The following is an 18,245-nucleotide window of genomic DNA, read 5'->3' as shown; positions in this document are numbered from 1 at the left end:
ACGCTTAACTCGTTTTAATTGGCTTTCAACAACATAAATATATTATTGTGGAAATTGCCCTGGTGGGGTAAACTGTTGAGTACAGCGCAAGTTATTTCTTAAGTATTTGTTTAATTAAGCATACCGGTACTGTTACATATGCAATAGATAGATACGTTCCCCGACCCCGTGTAATGTTTCTCCACCTACCATCCCTTTGGCTTCGTCAAATGTTCCTTTCCCGAATCTGTCCTTTATGTTCTTTACGAAGAAGCCTCGGTACCGTTGAGTGCGACCGGGATCGTAGCGCATTGTAAATAAAAGTTAAGGGATCGGCCCCGCCTCGAGTTCACTGATTAGGCACCGACCCGGATCAAGAAGACCTGCAGGAGTCCCCTGATGGCCTGTAGGCGGGGTGACAGTGGATTAAAGGCAGTGTGCAGGGTCAGCTTCGGTTCTGTCGGTTCTGAGGCTGGTCCACTCTCCTGGTTTGGTGATTCTGTTTCTGGTTGTGAGTCATTCTGCTCGGGCGCTGGGGGTTCCAGCGCTACTTCGGGGAAGATGACTTGGTGCATCTGACTCGGTGAACGATGGAATTCACAAAAAGAGCAATCAATATATCAGTACTGATGCAGCAGCCTGAAAAAACCCAGTGGTGCAACTGAGCGATCGCTCGACCAGTTCTTTGGCCAAGCGAGCAGGGCCCATTAGGGACCTGCCTCTGCAAGACTGAGTGCCTCTTCCATAATGTCCTGTTAGCCTTGGCACTACTATCGAATATCTATGTGGGTCCGAAGTCATGTCAAAAAGGCAATCCCATGTGTCGCTTGGTGTGTTCGTTGGGTGCGTATTGTTTGGGGCTCAAAAGAGGATGATCATTGCTTTTACTCTCCGGTTGCTGGTTTTTAAACAAACACACACGTTTGAATCAACTTTATCTATTTTGAATGTGTACTACTCTTTATATTTGTGGTATTCTTAAGACGGATGATTGGCGCAGTGACTAGCGTGCACTCTATTGAAGTGTATGTAGGCTGGAGACCGCTTGGTTCACAATTAGATATGGCCTGCTGCACTGCGCATGACACTTGGCCGAATTTCGGAGCCCCACGAGAAGGTAACAGGACATAAAAGGCCTGCAACCCTTTTCGAGGCTTCAGACTCGGCTGACCGGCATGGCTGTCATTTAGCGGCCCATGAGTTCTTGTCATCAAAGACTGGTGCGAAAAGAACCACTGGCACAGAATGAGAACCTCAGATTAAGTTTGAGTCTGGGCTCACTGCAACAATACAATTGCAATCTCTGCAGGATAACATTGTGGATACCTGCCGGCTGCTGCCATTGTGTTAGTATTCTTCACGCATGTACCACATGCCTCCACTGGGGTGGATGAGTCCATTTTCCGCACCCCTGTTGGGGTGGTTCAGTTCTGGTCCGGTTTAAGGACATTCAGGTTTAACGCCATACCTAAAGGTTGCTGTGTCAGTATGTGTGCTTCATAAAAACTGTGCTACTTGTGGTGTGTTGAAGTGTTGTCTTTACTTTCTGGTATGGTGGCAGAGATGTCAGATCATGACTAGAGGATGACAAAACCAAGGTCGAGGACACTTCTCCAGAAAGCGTGCGAGCAGAGCAGACAGATATTTCCTTCCCTCCCCAAAGACTTCACATGCTGACATTCAGTCCGATGATTTATTCACCTCAACATGTGGCTCACGTCCGTGCCCTAAGGCCCATCAGACAGCCCTTGCAAAACAGGACCTACAAGGCCAAATAAAATAAAAATACCCGTTGATTGTCTGGATTTTTTTTAAAGGAAAGATGAGGCCCTTTTCATAGTTTTTTATTACCATTTTTTTTTATTTTTAATGGCCGCCAGCTTCCAGTGACCGATAAATCATTAGCCCGACAAGCCAGATTTTTTAGATCCTCGTGGAGGATCTCGAAGTCTTACTCACGTTGTTCTTCATCTTCTTCTTGTGGACTTTTTAGATCCTTGTGGAGGATCTCTTAGTCTTACTCACGTTGTTGTTGTTGTTCTTCTTCTTCTTGTGGACTTTTTTTGTTTCACAGCCTCCAGTTTTCATCGAAACTTCCTGAAACTTGGCATATATATGTAAAAATACCCTGCGCAGACAGTAACCATCTCCGATTTTGAAAATTCCTCCGAGAAAAAAAAGTTATGACGTCAAAATATCTCCGCTAATGGAAATCACCTAAAAAATTATCTCCGAAACTAGGAAAGCTTTTTGAATTCTGTTTGCGGGAATCGAACAGGGCATTAGCAGAGATGAATTACCGCACATATGATACATCACTATTATGTCATATCAATTTTTATGACGTCATTCCTATTTTTTGACATTTTTTGTTTCACAACCCAGAGTTTTCATCGCATCTTCGTGAAACTCGCCATGTATATGCAGAAAGCCCACGCGCAGGCAGTAACCATCTCCGATTTTGGAAATTCTTCCGAGAAAAAAAGTTGACGTCATAATATTGCCGCTAATGGAAATCACCTATACCATTATCTCCGAAACTAGGCAAGCTGTTTGAATTTTGTTTGCGGGAATCAAGCCCGGCATTTGCACAGATAATTTATCGCAAACCTGATACATCACAATGATGTCATATTCGTTTTTATGACGTCATCATTAAGAGGACGAGGATCTTAGCTCATTTGAGCTTGTTTTTTTTTTACCTCTTCACCTCCCACCCCCATAAAATAAATTGCATGAGTCATGTACAAGACCTGTCAGTTTTCTACCCCCAAACAAGTATGACCTGGGTCATGTAGCTAACACGTCACGTAAACACTCCTAAGCCTATTAACAATACGATCCACAGTTCTAAACAAATATATAATACATGCATGGCAAAACACACGAACAGTGAAACACTTCATGGGTGTAATAATTATTGGCTATGCCATCCTTCCATGTAGATCTACAGTAAACATTTATAAATACAGATTTATATATGTGGGATGTGGACTCAGCAGCGCTCCCTGATCCAACTCGGTATAAGTTACTAGACGACCCGTGAACCTGTTGGGTTCCCGTTGTGACAGCGGTTGAGGAAGAAAAAAAAAGATTAAAAAATTTAAAAATTTTAATAAAAGACAAAATGTTAATATTATTTAGTGGTCAAACTTTAACTTGAAGAGTCATTGTTCAACGAAGCACGGGTCGAAACACAATTTCATTTATTAATGAACACGGATGTATTAGATAGAAATGGCTGTTTATTTTATGCTTAAAAATTAATCGTTCTTTGTCTATACTAATTGTTTGAGATTTTTAAATAAATCATTTCAAAAAAAAAAAGAAGATAGCTCCAGCGAACTATACCGCTGAGGTTGTTTGCGTTGATCAAATTCTCTCGAAGACTACTTGACTGAACCGGGAATTTATTGTTTAATAAAATTTTTTCTTTGCCCGATTTGAACGAAACTAGATAGTGCACACCGCAGGAGAATGGTGAGTAAGGTGGGCCTAAAATTTTTGTGCTATCGTGTACCGTTTTGGCTGTATTTCGGGAACATACATATATGCATACATGCATACATACATACATACATACATACATACATACATACATGAGAGTTTTAGTAATATACAGAAGATAGATAGAGAGAAAGATAACAACTCAGCATCAACATTGGGAAAATGATCCATGCAATGAATGGTGCAAAGGTCCGACATGACGATATGGATTTTTAAGTGGTGCAAACCATTTCAAAACACGGTATACGTCCTTCCTTCCGTCCGTCCATCAAAAATGAAGAACAAGAACCTTTCCAACCCACCATGTTTCATTCACTAATATTTGTTGTTGTTTGTTTTTTTGTGTTATTGTTTAGTTTGCATCAGGACAGTAAGTTCACCCAACCTATTGGGTAAGTAACTGTCAGTCCTCTATGGGGCTACTTTTTAAGCGGTGTAGCCACTTCACTGCACAGCTTCCTTCCGACACAGGAGCAATATTTATTTGTTTATTTATTTATTTGGGGGATGGGGGGGATGTTAGACAAAATTACAAATAATAAAAAGGAGGTGGGTTCAAAAAAGGAAGCGGGCGATCAACTGGTATGTTTTTTTTTTATTTGGCCTAACTTCGAGAATTAGAAAGAGAACTTATGATCTTTCCTGTTTTTGGACCCCAAGTTCTCACCATAATTTGCAGATGGAAACCTGCTTTATAGGTCTCTCTGACCACGCACACATACGCACTCTGAGGACTCCCCTTTATATGCACCCTGGCAGTCGAATAGCTTCAGCATTTTGACCTCATACTGGATCAGATTGCTCAGTTCTGCCCCCATTATTTCATGTCCCACAATCACCAATGATTCTGTCTGTGTGTAACACCAATCACATCAAAACTACTGGGCCAATTGGCACCAAACTTGGCACATGGACTAAGTTCGACCTCGTGGTGACCATGGGTTGCTTGGTTTCATCTGTTGTCACGGGGGTTCGGGAGGCAAGGTCGACAAAAATTATATATATATATATATATATATATATATATATATATATATATATATATATATATATATGTGTGTGTGTGTGTATTGTATGGCGCCACCCGGTGGTGGTAGCAGAGGGTATTCCAAGTCAGCTGTGGAGATAACGTGCATTTTTGCACTGCGCATGTCTCCAAAGAGTGGGAAGCCCCAAAGCCAACCTCCACTAATCAGGGGATGCAAGGGAAAGGAGGGGGGGGTGGGAGGAGGGACCCGGCATTGCTCGACAATGCTGGGCACCCCTGCTAGTATATGATACATCCTGGTTATTTACTGCTTTTGTGCATATATAATACATTGTTGTTACCTTGGACAATTCCAATTGCACTGTGAGCATGGACTGACACCCAAGGCCTCAGTCCTGAGGTCTGCAGGCAATGCTGACTCCCCCCCCCCCCCCCATGTACCATACTCTGTTACAATGTTGGCTCTGCCGAAGCAGTTTCTTGGCTTATCCTGGGCCATCCCTCTCCCAGCAGTAGTTAGGGCACGAATTTGGAATTTGCTCATGGTGCCGGTGATATCTCGCCGACTCTACGTGAAGGACCCAGTGGAATCTTTGACGTCCACCAACTGATGCAGTCAAGATGGGATGGAATGCCAGTTTAACATCCATCCGAGGGACGGCACACACAATAATGAAACATCAGGATGACAGTTTATAGCTTGGTTGGGACAATTTCATAATCCATTTGGTTTGAAATGAAATGTAGAACCTTGTTGTAATTTTGTCTATGGTATTAAAGAGACAACCTTTTTAACGTCATGCGTCTTCAAAATGTCTCAGACGCCTTCAAAAACCCAGGCTTACAATCAACATCCTTGCACTGATTTCCCATGAACACATTTTGCCTCAACTTGTGTCCGATTCAGATCGAAGACTGCCTCTTTCTACCTTTCCTTGGCTCATCGACAGATCCACCCATGACCCCTAATACCATTATCTGGGTCGGGCCAGAGGAACGGAATGGCTTTCGCTGTGAACTCGTTTATTTCACACCAACAATGAGTCAAAGACCATTCCTTACAGCTGGGCCATGAAGATAAATATATTCATTCATCAAGCAGCCGATTAGATGGAGATGAAGAGAGAGAGAGAAATCTGTTTGCAATGTTTCCAGCTGGAACTGTGGTTATAATTTACCTTTTTCCCCAAGGGATGAGCCCAAATCAAGAACTTTTTAGTGAAGGATACAAGCTTATAAGCATATTATGTAAACACAAGGTGCATTAAAGCATATCAGCGAGGATTTGGACAAATCATTCTTTGTGGAAAACGATGCACACGCCCTTTTGTTTTCGGAGAATAAGCAACAAGGAAGTTTTCCCTCTATCTCGCTGCTTTCTTTGTCCTTGCTTGATGGAATTGTGTAATATTCATGATGCTGCAGGATGCACAGAAAGAACGGCTCTCAATCTTATTATTATCAACTTTCCAAGGTTTCTTGGTCGACTAAAGTGCTATTTTAATGACCGCAATTGTATCAGGTCGACCAGAGAAAGTGATTGATCCAAGTTTTTTTTTTCACAAACTGCAGTTATTACGGTCCAGATGATCTCCCAAATGCATCAGATTTGCTTTGATGTCTTTGGAACTGTCTGGCCAGGCCTGATATTCAACTTTGGTGACTTGGGCAGGAATTATTAGTTTATTCAGGGTGCCAGAGATAGCTGGCCTACACTTTATGAAAGGCATGTTTTTTTTAATTAACATCCATTAGATAATTCTAGTATCCACAGCATACCCAACTTTTCATCCCTTCAAGAGACGGTGCACTCTGTTCCAAATCCCTGCCTGTAAAGTACCAATCTGATGGGTCTGGAATCTACCCAAAGCTAGATGCGGTAAGGTCAATGGTAGTTAAGTCCGCTACCTCTTCATTGGCAATCCTCTTGGACTCGAGGATTTCAGGGTGAAAAGAGATATGTTTGTCCACTATTTGCTTATAAAGCCCCCGGTATGAAAAATGACGATGATCAAAGCCTCTGCAACGTTTATCGAGGGGAAAAAAGGCGTCTCGTTCATATCATAAGACCGATGGTGGTTCCTATTCCAACATGGAGAAGCACATACACAGTGTATTATCTCCAACAGGTTTGGATTCTGTTTTGCTGTTGCAGCTCGAAACCTTAAAGAGCCAGTTCCTTCCATGTTGATTCCCTGAGCTGTGCACACAAGGCAGCTCAGACTGATGAAAAAGTCTCCCAGATTCATTGAAAGACTGAAGCAGACATTCTTTTTTATCCTCTGAGAGACAGAGCACCAGCCGTTCTGTTGTCGTTTTCAAAGGAGAGCTGCATGAGGTGACTCAGGGCGAAGCGTCAAAAAGTTTCTTCTGCTTTTGTCTCGCACAGCATCGGCTGCCCGTAAATTCTGTTTAGGAGAAAGGCGCGTATTTCATCTCATCGGGGGATCTCTTCATGTGCTTCTCTTTAGCTATGTATGAGAACTCATCAGTGGTCCCCCATCATCACTCTGGGAATAGGGAGGCAACCCATTTGCGATACATCACTGCCATTTGGAGCGTCCATTCGGTGTAATTTATCTCCTGGTGTGGGTGCGGATTTATAGAGCTCCTGGCGTTTACTGCTATAAGGATTGTGCTATTTTATAATGAGCGAGAAACTTTGGGGCTTTATAATGAGCACATAAATACACTACGTGGAAACGGGGAGGAAGACACGATGTCCGCAAGCACATCTCCGTCTTCTCTATCCCACCCATTCCGCAGCTCTCACCTCTCGAAGCAGTCTCCGCAGGAGGGGTCGTGGAAATCCTCCCATGGGCAATTAGTCAAGGATGGGGAGGAGGAGGGGGAGGGACAGCTGGTGTCGTATAAAAGATTAATTCGCTCCTTTTCATCGCACATTCCGTGTGAAGTCCAAATTGCCTGGCTGAGTTCGCCTCTAGATTCCGCAAAATGCTCACAAACTGTCGCACCTTGCGCTCGAGTGCCGGACTTGTGCTCGAGCTCAAAAATGTGCATCGTGCACCTGTTTCGTGGAGGTGACCGTTGAAGATCGTACGGCACGAGGCGAAATTAGGCATCAATAATTAATTGGACTTAATTATTTGGAAAGAAATGTGTATGTGAAAGGCTGGGTGCGGGTCCGTCCGTACGGCCCTCTTTCCAAGCAGTGTGGCGCTCAAAAGAAAAATGGCACTTGTCACAAAATGCAGACATGGAAATGTTTGCTTGGTGGGCATATTTCAACTGCAGGCTGTGCAAAGTGCCACAGCACACGATGGTTTTGATGAAATATTGATCATACTTTTGCCACCATTAGCTCACAATGTGTAACGCATTAACTTATCGTGCCGTGCTTAGCCCCACTTTCCAAAAAGCCATCTAGGTTACCTTGAAAATCGACATCGTTATTGTCCCATTGGCATATTTTGCTAAATAAAAGGTGTTCTAATGATTATGTTTATTAGAGGAATAAAAATGAATTGTATTTTCCAATAACAATGCAAGAAATTTCAATGTTTGGTGTGACCACATTTTTCATGCAAAACAGCAGATATCCATTTTGGAATGCTTTCCTGCAAATTCCTACAAGTAGATATTCCAATGGCAGGTTGGTCCATGCATTCTGCAATTCTTCCCATTATAATTAGTGTTTTGATTTTAGTTGTTTTTCGTTTTTCTTCCTGTCCAAATAATATACCCAGACAACTTCTATGATGTTGAAGTCAGGAATTTGAAGGAGGCCATTGTAATAGTTGCAGAGTTACTGATTGCTTTGATTTGTAAATATGTTTTAACGACATTTTCAGTGTGTTAGGAGTCGTTGGCGTGCTGGAAAACAGTTTCCCGCAAATTTGCCTCCTTCCTAAAGGGGCTGTCACACCTTGACGTTTTAGCCAGCGTATGGCAAGGTATCAAAATGTATGTAAAACTCTGGCGTACGCTGAACTATTGATGTTTTTTTGAAGTTTTTGGTGTATAATAACGTGTTGGACGTATGCATAACGTATTAGTAACGTACACAGAACGTTTTAATGACATATAGATAACTTATACCAATGAATGCTGAGCGTGTTGTCGGCGTTCACAACCTATGCCCAACGATAGTCTAACTTATGCATAGCGCGCGGCAGCGTATCGCCGACGATCACGTGGTGTAGGCTATTCATTGGCTGCGGCTCGGCGATTCAAATCATAACCACACCAGATATCGAAGTGTGAAGCCGCTGTCACACCTTGACGTTTTAGCCAGCGTACTACGACGTATGCCAGCATGCTCTTAACGTATACAAAACTTACCCATACGTATTCGACGTGTGCCAGCGTTTTAGACAAATTTTTCATACGTCGGCATACGCTGGCAAGTCATCAAGGTGTGACAGGGCCTTAATGGGATACCATGGTGGACTATGATTTGATTGGACTTGTCAGCATTCGTTGTTCCTTCAATTCCCATCAAATCACCAACGACAGCAGCAGAAAATCTCCCCAAACCTGAACGGAGCCTTCACCATGCTTCACAGTTGGCTGTAGACAAATATACCGTACTCTCCACCCCTCTTTCTGACATACTGACTGCTCTTTGTTCCAAAAAATTCAAACTTTGACTCGTCTCTCCCAAGTACCTTCACCCACTGATTAGCATCCCATCTCTGATGTTCATGGGCAGATTTCAGTCTCTTGGCTTTGTTATCTTTATGCAGAAAGTGCTTTTTGACAGCAACTCACCCACAGAGACCACTTTTAATAAGAGACCTTCTGACTGCAGATGAGTCCACATGAACCTATGATGGCTGTGCTGGCACTTGTGGTTCTTGTGCAAGTTCAGTGATTGATTTTTCTTTTTCGTTCCAGTCCTTCAGGAACTTATCTTTAAGTATTGCTCATCTGCTTTGTTGAGTTGCTTTGGCCTGGATGGCCTGGAGGTATGCATGCACACTCGCCTCGTTGCTGCCTCGTCTAAGTTCGAATTCTGACCCTCAGGTAGAAGGAGGTCCCAAGAGTCTGGAGTCACCAACACTGAGTTTGGCCGGGCTGGCCGAAGACTCGCTTTAAGGCACGTCATGTATGAGGGGCTCGCAGGCTGCTTCTTCTATCCACTCGAGGTGAGGGTACTTCGCTCGACTCAACCTGTCCTGAACCAGCTTCTTGTTTCTTTCATCCTCCCTGTATCTTCCTTCTCACCCTTTCCTCCCTCTGAGTGTCTGATTATCGCTTAAGAGAATATGTTATGAATAAGGCGAGGTTCAGGTAGATAAGCCCGATAATCTTTGAAGTTATAAGCAAGATTTATAATCCGATTCGGCTACCCTCTTCTTCTTCAATTCTCTGTCAGTTGATATTTGTTTTGCTGCCTTCCTTGTTTTTATTTATTCATGTTTAGATTCAACTAATTTGTCATTCCGAGGGTTGGGGAACAGTTACTCATCCATGCGTGAACAAATTGCCAATGGCACACGTGAGTTATGTTATTGGCGCGTGTGAGCAAATTGAAGATCTTGACGTTTTACTGAGCCGCCGTTGGTACTTTGTAATTTTAATGAATGTCTCCGCTCAGTTTATATCTGGCGGTCCCACATCACTCCACCGGTTAGGTCGACTAAGAGCGTTACAGTATATGTGTATTCATGTATATATATATTGAAACATATGAAGTGTGACAAACACTCCCCCGATCCCCATTGCACACAGTCCTACACCAAAGCGTCACCTCCAACACAGAGGCCTCAACCCAGTGACTCTGTCAAACAGACAAAGATTACATGGACAACATCAGCGAAACATCAACTGGAGCCACTGATCTGGATTTCAGGCTTATTTGCCCTGATCAGGAGGGCATATTTATCCTTATCATCTCTTTGACAGAGTCACCAGGCCGAGGCCTCTGTGTTGGAGATGGGCTTTGGTGTAGGACTGTGTCCAGTTGGGATCGGGGAGTGCTCATCACACTCCCCATGTTTCGATTTACTCATCGATCAAATCACGTGCCTTCTGCTTGAATGGTTTGCATTCGCAGGAACAATCATCTGGGTGGCAGACGGACGGTTGCTCTTTGCGGATTATGCGGTTTTATCATGTTAGACATAAGTTGTGGCGATGCTCACCATAACAGTCAGGAGATGCGTCTGATGTATAAATGATGAATGTGGTCATCATTGGTCAGATATTTATCGGTATGCTATCCTGATGAGGGCAAATAAGCCTGAAATCCATATCGGTGGCTCTAGTTGATGGTGAACTGATGTTGACCTTTGTCTGTTTGACAGAGTCACCGGGCCGAGACCTATGAGTTGGAGGTGATGCTTTGGTGTCAGACTGTGTCCAATGGGGATCTGGGGAGTGCTCGTCAAACTCCACATGTTTTGATTGACCCACCGATCACATCATGTGCCTTCTGGTTGAATGGTTTGCATTAGCGGGAACAATTGTCAGGGTGGCAGATGGATAGTAGCTCTATATGGATTATGCGGTTTCACCTTGTGAGACATAATCGACGTGCGTCTGATGTATGTGTGTGTGTGTGTGTATGTACGTGTATATATGTATATATATATATATATATATATATATATATATATATATATATATATATATATATATATATATATATATATACACACACACACGTACAGACAAAAGGGTGTGTATGTGTGTTTGTGCGTGCGTGCATGTGTCAGTGTGTCTCCTCCATCACTCCCAAACCATATAACATAGCAGCCTGAAACTTTGCATGTATGCGAAGAATACTCCAAGGAAGTGCAAGAGTGAAAATTGTATGTTTGGGTTCATTAAAACACCCATTTTGAAGAAAATTAAAGGCCTTATTTAATTATATCCTTCATCAGGTGATCCTCACCTCGCTATCTGGGGTCTGAAGGCATTTCTTGAGTAACCTCGCTGGAGTCTGAAGCCGCCATGCTTTTTTGACCTGCTCAACCATGCCATGACTTGGAACAGGCCGCAATGATTTCTTAACGATAAAGTTTTTTTTTCACTTTCCTTACTCATATTATATCGAATGCCTGTTCTTCATAACTACAAATCACTGGGTATATTGCAGTGCTTATAAACACCTGGAGATGCCAGCATTCGTGGCTTTATTTAATTTGCATATATGAATAACCAAGAGAATCTCTTAAACGAACCATTATTACAAAATGTAAGCTCCAGATTTGAAAGTATCAGCAGTTCCGACTTTGAAAAAAGTGTTGATTTGTCCAATTCGGACATTGCACGGGCGTTTCCGAGTGGATAGTTGGATCGACAGCAATTGGTAATCTATTGCCAAGCCAGGCGTTCTATTGGAGTGCTTGCTTGAGTGTTTAACCACTTAACGAGCTGTGCAGTACAGTTCCTGTTCCGATCGGGATGTTCAGTCAACACTTACTCCAAGGTGGAGGTATGCATACAGCACACACGGACGTGGTGCATATGGGTAGATTTGGGTCTGTACGGACTCTCCGCGGATGTGTGAACATGCCATTGCCTGTTACAGGTGCCGCGGTAGCAAAATTTCATCCCGTATATCTTATGGAGGTTCTTTCAGGTTTTCCTTTGTCCTCACACCTGTTTCTAAAGCATTTGGTTATCGGATTTGCTTTCCAAAGGTGATATGTTTCTCTTTGTGAGTTTCAAAGCAAAATATATTTGATAACGCCAGATTTCCGAGCCATTTGCCAGATAAACGTATTTTCGAAATTACATCGTCAAGTGTTTTTTCCACCCATCACACGCAGATGTTTATAAAGAATAATGTTTGTGATCGTATCCATGAAACATCGATATACATCTAACGTTGTTTTTCTATGAAAGCTACTCAAGGTTTTTGGGTTGTACACAATCCGTTTTGCAGTCAGTAATCACACTGACTCCGACCTACCGATTCCCAAAAAATTGCCCATATCAGCCAAGCGTGTGTGTGTGTGTGTGTGTGTGTGTGTGTGTGTGTGTGTGTGTGTGTGTGTGTGTGTGTGTGTGTGTGTGTGTGTGTGTTCACAAAGCATAACATCTCTCTCTCTCTCTTGGAATATTCCAAAAATATTTTCAAAAATATTCCAATATATTCCAAAAATATTTTGGAATGCTAAGACGAAGGTGACGGATTCCTATGACGTGCTCTTCTCAGAGATGGTCAACTTTACACGTTTTGTGGAAGGATAACAAACATAATATCAGGATTTGGGGCTCTGAGCCATCCCATGAGGTCAGAAAACTTGAGCGTGACACCCCAAAGGTTAAAATTTGGTGTGGCCTCATGCATGGCCAAGATTACGCTTTGCAAAAGAGGATTCTGGTGGGTGCTAATGTGTGTAAGGTGTAATGGCAGACAGATACACATCAAGGAAATTTAAAGGGAAAGTTTAGGTGACTTGTAGGATGTCGGCCTGACTTTATGGTCTCGAAATGGAAGCACTGACAGAGAGACAACAACAGAGGTTGCAGGTCTGTGAGTACAACTGGGTTCGGAGGATTGCAGGAGTGAAGAGAGGGGGGGGTGGATAGAAGGAGGATGGATGAATTGAGGGAGGTTATTGGTGTGCAGATGAGCTTGACAGAGAGATTGGTAAAAAGCTGGCTGAAGTGGGCTGGCCACTTGATGTGGATGGGGGGGCGGGGGAGAGAGCATGGCAAATAGAGTGGATAGGTTGAGGGAGCAAGGTAGGAGGAGAAGAGGTAGAACATCGTTGAGATGGGAAGATTGGGTGAGGAGGGATATTAATGAGGTGGGGTGGTTGGAGAGTGGAGATAAATAGCTGACGACAGGTGGAAGTGGAGTAGTATTGTGATCGAGGCAGGGCAGAAGCTTTGTACCGTTTGACCGCACCTATCTATTCTATAAGAGAGCCGTGTGTCTGTGTGTGTGTGTGTGTGTGTGTGTGTGTGTGTGTGTGTGTGTGTGTGTGTGTGTGTGTGTGTGTGTGTGTGTTTGTTTTGCCATTTTTCTCAGACATGGCTGAATGGACCTTTGTCAAACTTCCGGAGGTTCATCAGTGAGTGCTGGCGAGTGTTTTAGTCAAAAAAGTTGTTGAAATGGCTTATTTTTTTTTACAATTTTTGTTTTATTGCTCTTTCATGCCCAAGCCTTTGTAGCTATGTGAAAGGTAATATTTAATGATCCCTGACTGCATTCTTTAGTGGGTGTTGGGAAGTGTTTTAGACACCCACAAAAAATAGAAAACAATAAATTGATTCCTTTAAAATGCCAACAGGGTTAGAACACCACTGGGAAGCATCGGGTACTCACCGGGTAACACTGGGTACCCACCTGGCAATGCTCTGTACCCTTGCTCATCCCTTATAAATAGAAGACAAGGAGAAGAAGTAATGATTGGCCACACGATCTTGTATGGGCTTCAAGAAGGAAATGAGGCAACTTTGGAGCATCATTCCCGTGTTGCACTCCTGAGTAAGTTTTTTTACCCCGTCCACACAAAGTGGAAAGCAGGGTTAAGCAATTGGTTCACTTTTGTCTGTCTGTTCCTGTGTCTACAACGTTAGTGTATGATCGAGGAACAATGTAATTTCAATTGGATGTACTATTTTAACATCAATCAGAAAACAAACCTGTAGTTTAACAGTACTTTTCCTTTGAATTTGTCCCAACCGCACATGCGCAGAGAGGATTCAGACAATTCAGACACAGTGGGTTCAGGCATTTGGTGCATGCATCTGGCTGAGCAGCCAGTGGCACGAAGCTACCCTCTGAGGGATTATGGCTGAATGCCTCGAAGTGAGAATCCCTCCTTGGGTGCGACGATACTGTAGCACTTGGGGCTTCAGCTGATACAGCGTACCAAATTTTCTTTTTTGAGCCGCTGACCCCTCCAGATTTTGTAGGCCGCCTTCTAGCATGGTCCTCCGCACGGCATCGATATTTGTGGGTTTCCCGATGAATCTTACAGCGTTGCAGTGTTTCAGCGCGACCCTCTCCGAGCGCCGCTTGCCCTGCACGATGGTGGGGCGCCATGCGCTGAATGACTCATAAATGACCTCATGAATATTTTTAGTCCATCTGCCTGCCTGGCAGTCAAACAAAATTGAAAATCATTCCAAACAGGAAACTTATTGTTTTTAATGAATTCATTAAGGACACAAATAACAAGCACGAATAACTAATGTAACGTGTTAAATAAGGTGGTTGAAAACACTGCATCCACAGCGGTAAACTTCCTGATTTTTTTTTCTTCGACCTTCATTTGAATTATACACTTGAACACTGCATGGGGTAAGGTGTTCTAGTTGCTACAGCTTCAAACAGCAATCTTCTTAATGTTTTGCTGAAGCCGAAATAACACTATCTTCTTTGGGTGAAAACTTGTACACAATATCCCCAACTTTACTCGGCATTAGCAATGATGGCAAACAGCACATTTTACTGTCTTATGAGGAGTACAATCTGATACCCTACAGTTTACGACAGTGCTATGAAGCCTGCTTCACTTTTACGAACCAAAGTCTATATCTGGCATGATATAAAAGCCTTTAATAGATATACAAATCTAGCAAGCAGCTGGGACTGACTCTGCACTTTGCAAACCAGGTGCTGGGTGTTGCAAGACCTGCACTTTGCTTGTTTGCCACAAGATTGCGCTTGGGTTCATATTCTCAATGCTCCCAAGCACCAAAGTCCTCTGTTATTCTCCATCTACGCCCAGCGGGGGTAACACACAGGGTTTGTGTTCTAATCTCCATTAACAACAGGGATGCTTGATTGTGTCACGTGCCTTCTCTTTAATTTCAACCTCATGATTGGGTAACAACAATTGATCGCAGTATATGGCGGCTATTTTAAACAACACTACTTCATTTTGCTAATTATCATGTATGGTATGTAATTCTGGTGAATATTTAGCCTCTTTTGTGTATAAAAAAAGAGTATTTTTGAAATAATTTAACAGCATTTTGCAATTTCATCTCAGAATATGGGTCTGATAATGGTTTTTATTTAATTATTTTGATATTGCAAGGGCTGGAACACTAAGCTTTGAGTCACCTAAAGGAATACACACATTCTAGCCCAGCTCTCAACAGTCAACCTTGTAGTTTACATCCAGGACGAGGCATCAATATGTGCACCATCCATCAGATGAAAGTTAAACTGTGTCTCACCTGCAGCATTACCTGGTGGATGTTGAAGATCCCATGGTGTCCTTCATGAAGAGTATGCAATTTATCACCATCACATTCCTGTAGCTTGAACCAAATGTCATGCATCGGAGCAGCGATCCATCAAGATTTTGTTTTTTGTTTTGCTTTGGCACAAATGACGTTCCATATAGAGCATCCATCCATCCTTCAAGACCTTACTCTGTACAGAGCATAGGTGCTGCCAAAGCAGTCTCCTGGGCTATTGCAGACAATCCTGGATGGCTCACCACTCCACACACAGGATACTCAAATGGCTCAATCATCTCAGCAAGCTGGTACTCATTTTGCCGACCTCAGAAAGATGACAGGCTGAGTCAATGCCACCTGGTATTAATTCAACAGGTAGGTGGGATTTGAACTCAGGACACTATAATCCCAAGCCTACCACCCCTACCATTAAGCGAACACCAGGCATATGTAGAGTATGGATGAGGATGAGGATGATACATTGCTGGGTGGAATTTCTTAAACACTATTTGATGCAGTGTTGCTCATTTGAGTCTGCACTGCTGATATTGCCTTTGGTTTATAGATGCAGCCCCACTCATGGAACTGGTGAGGTTTGTATGTTTTCCCAATGGGTACACTCAATACTAACCCTAATCTTACCAACTGGGGTCTTTTTGGACCCCAACTCAAAACCATTAAATTTCACTCAATCTGCAAAGGTTTCCCATGAATGACGAAACATGGTGTTTTATTGATAACGTCAACAAACCCCAAAAAAGAAATCTAAAATCTAAAAAGAACCTTCCTCCTGGGGACTTTTATGCCCCAAACTCAGAAATACTAAATTTCATTAAAACTGCTAAAGTTTCAAATGAATGAGGAAACATATTTTGATGACAGGATGTTCTAGTGATAAAATAAACAAACGTAAGCTTAAGAATTAAAAAAAAAAAACATTTGAGGACTTACTCGATACAAAGAGCAAGTGAAGTAATCAATCATATATGCAAAAAATGAACGAACGAAAGCAACTGGGGGTCTTTTTGGACCCATGAAAGGATTTGCTTGTGACTCTATGCAGCAAGGTGGGATCTTAAAACATCATAGATATTTATTACCTGCACATACAGGTTAACAAACAAATAAAACATGAAATACACTGTCAAACTAATACAGAAATAACACATCAAAATGTATGTCTGGGTTCCAAAAAGACCCCTGTTGGAAGGATTGGGTTAAGCTAAAGAAAAATGTAGTTTGTATAAGTAAAACTGAAAATCTTCCAGGCTGCAATGCATTTCTGTCGGAACCATGAGACGATATAATCGATGTCGGTGCAAACAGTATTTCAGTGGCATCACAATGGGAACAATGCCGGTTCATGTATAAAGGCAGTTGTTGTACGATCTGTTTCAAGAAACCAAGAACTGGAAGGCACTCTTACGATCGCAAAACGAGCCCTGACAGATCTATCTGACATACGTGCGCAGCGTACGATGACAACTGGCCTATGTGCTCGGTGAAGCAAATCATGGAAACTGTCAACGGTGAACAAGAAACGCTTGTTTAACTTAAACCAATGCACTGAAAATTATGTGCTTCTTGAGCTTTCACAAAAGGTCCTTAGAGAGGTCAATGTCGAAAACCGGAATGTTTATTCACCCGTCACAATGGCCAAAGCCAGAATTGAGAGTTGGTCAGTGAAGGAAGGATGTCTCTGGCCTTTAATAAAGGTTCCAATTTCTATTTCAACAGAAGATAGCCTCAAAAGACTTTCAGGGAGTGTTTGTCCTGCAGAATACGTATGCACTGATTACATTTTTGAATGTTGCGAGTGATGTCATGAATTACAGTTAGGCTGCGAGATAAAATTTAGCCTGGCTGGTAATGAGGGCTTCTTTTGTCTTTTCTGAGACAGTCAACCCTCCTGAACTAACTATTTTATCCCATCCACTATCTACAGGATAGAATGACAGGATTGATGAGCTTTATGCATGATTGCTTTTGAGCTCAATGATACTGGGTTCGATATCTGACAGAAATGGATGTGAGTGGAACTATCCCCATCACTCCCTCACCACCTCCGCCACACCTAGCTCATCACTATATTCTTAACACACCTCGACATTTTCACGACACCCCACCCTCACTACATCCTCAACACCCCCACCTCCTTCGTTATGTCCCCAACACTCCACCCCATCACTGCGTCCCCAACACCCCACCCCTCGCTGCGTCCACTACAGCCCACTACCTCTCCATGTCCACCACACCCCCCCACTTCTCCACATCCAACACAGCCCCCCACCTCTCCACATCCACCACAGCCCACCTCTCTCCACATGCACCACAGCTCACCCCCTCTCCGTGTCCACTACATTCCACCCCCTCTCCACATGCACCATCTCTAAATGTCCAACACACTTCTACTATACACCCCTCACCCCCTCTTCGTGTCCACTACAGCCCAACCCCTCTCCACGTCCACCACAGTCCACCCCTCTCCACGTCCTCCACAACCCACCACCTCTCCATGTCCACCACAGCCCACCCACTCTCCGCATCCACTACAGCCCACCACCACTCCATGTCCACCACAGCCCACCCCTCTCCACGTCCACCACAGCCCACCCCCTCTCCACGTCCACCACAGCCCACCCCCTCTCCACGT

At 43.2% G+C, this 18,245-nt stretch overlaps 1 long non-coding RNA gene across 1 annotated transcript in view; it reads left to right on the top strand.

Moving 5' to 3' along the window:
- The first annotated feature begins 11,309 nt into the window (after positions 1–11,309).
- Positions 11,310–18,245, top strand: part of LOC147011913 (uncharacterized) — a 93,192-nt gene continuing 86,256 nt past the window's right edge. The window contains exon 1 of the long non-coding RNA XR_015051988.1: positions 11,310–11,876. This is a non-coding gene — a long non-coding RNA (uncharacterized LOC147011913). The remainder of the gene's footprint in view (positions 11,877–18,245) is intronic.

Source organism: Eptatretus burgeri, chromosome 15 (genome assembly GCF_056783735.1).
Source record: "Eptatretus burgeri isolate ZD-2024b chromosome 15, Ebu_testis_v1, whole genome shotgun sequence".
NCBI classification, from domain to species: domain Eukaryota; kingdom Metazoa; phylum Chordata; class Myxini; order Myxiniformes; family Myxinidae; genus Eptatretus; species Eptatretus burgeri.
Note: the sequence above shows the minus strand (reverse complement) of the source record. Positions and strands in the feature narration are given on the sequence as shown.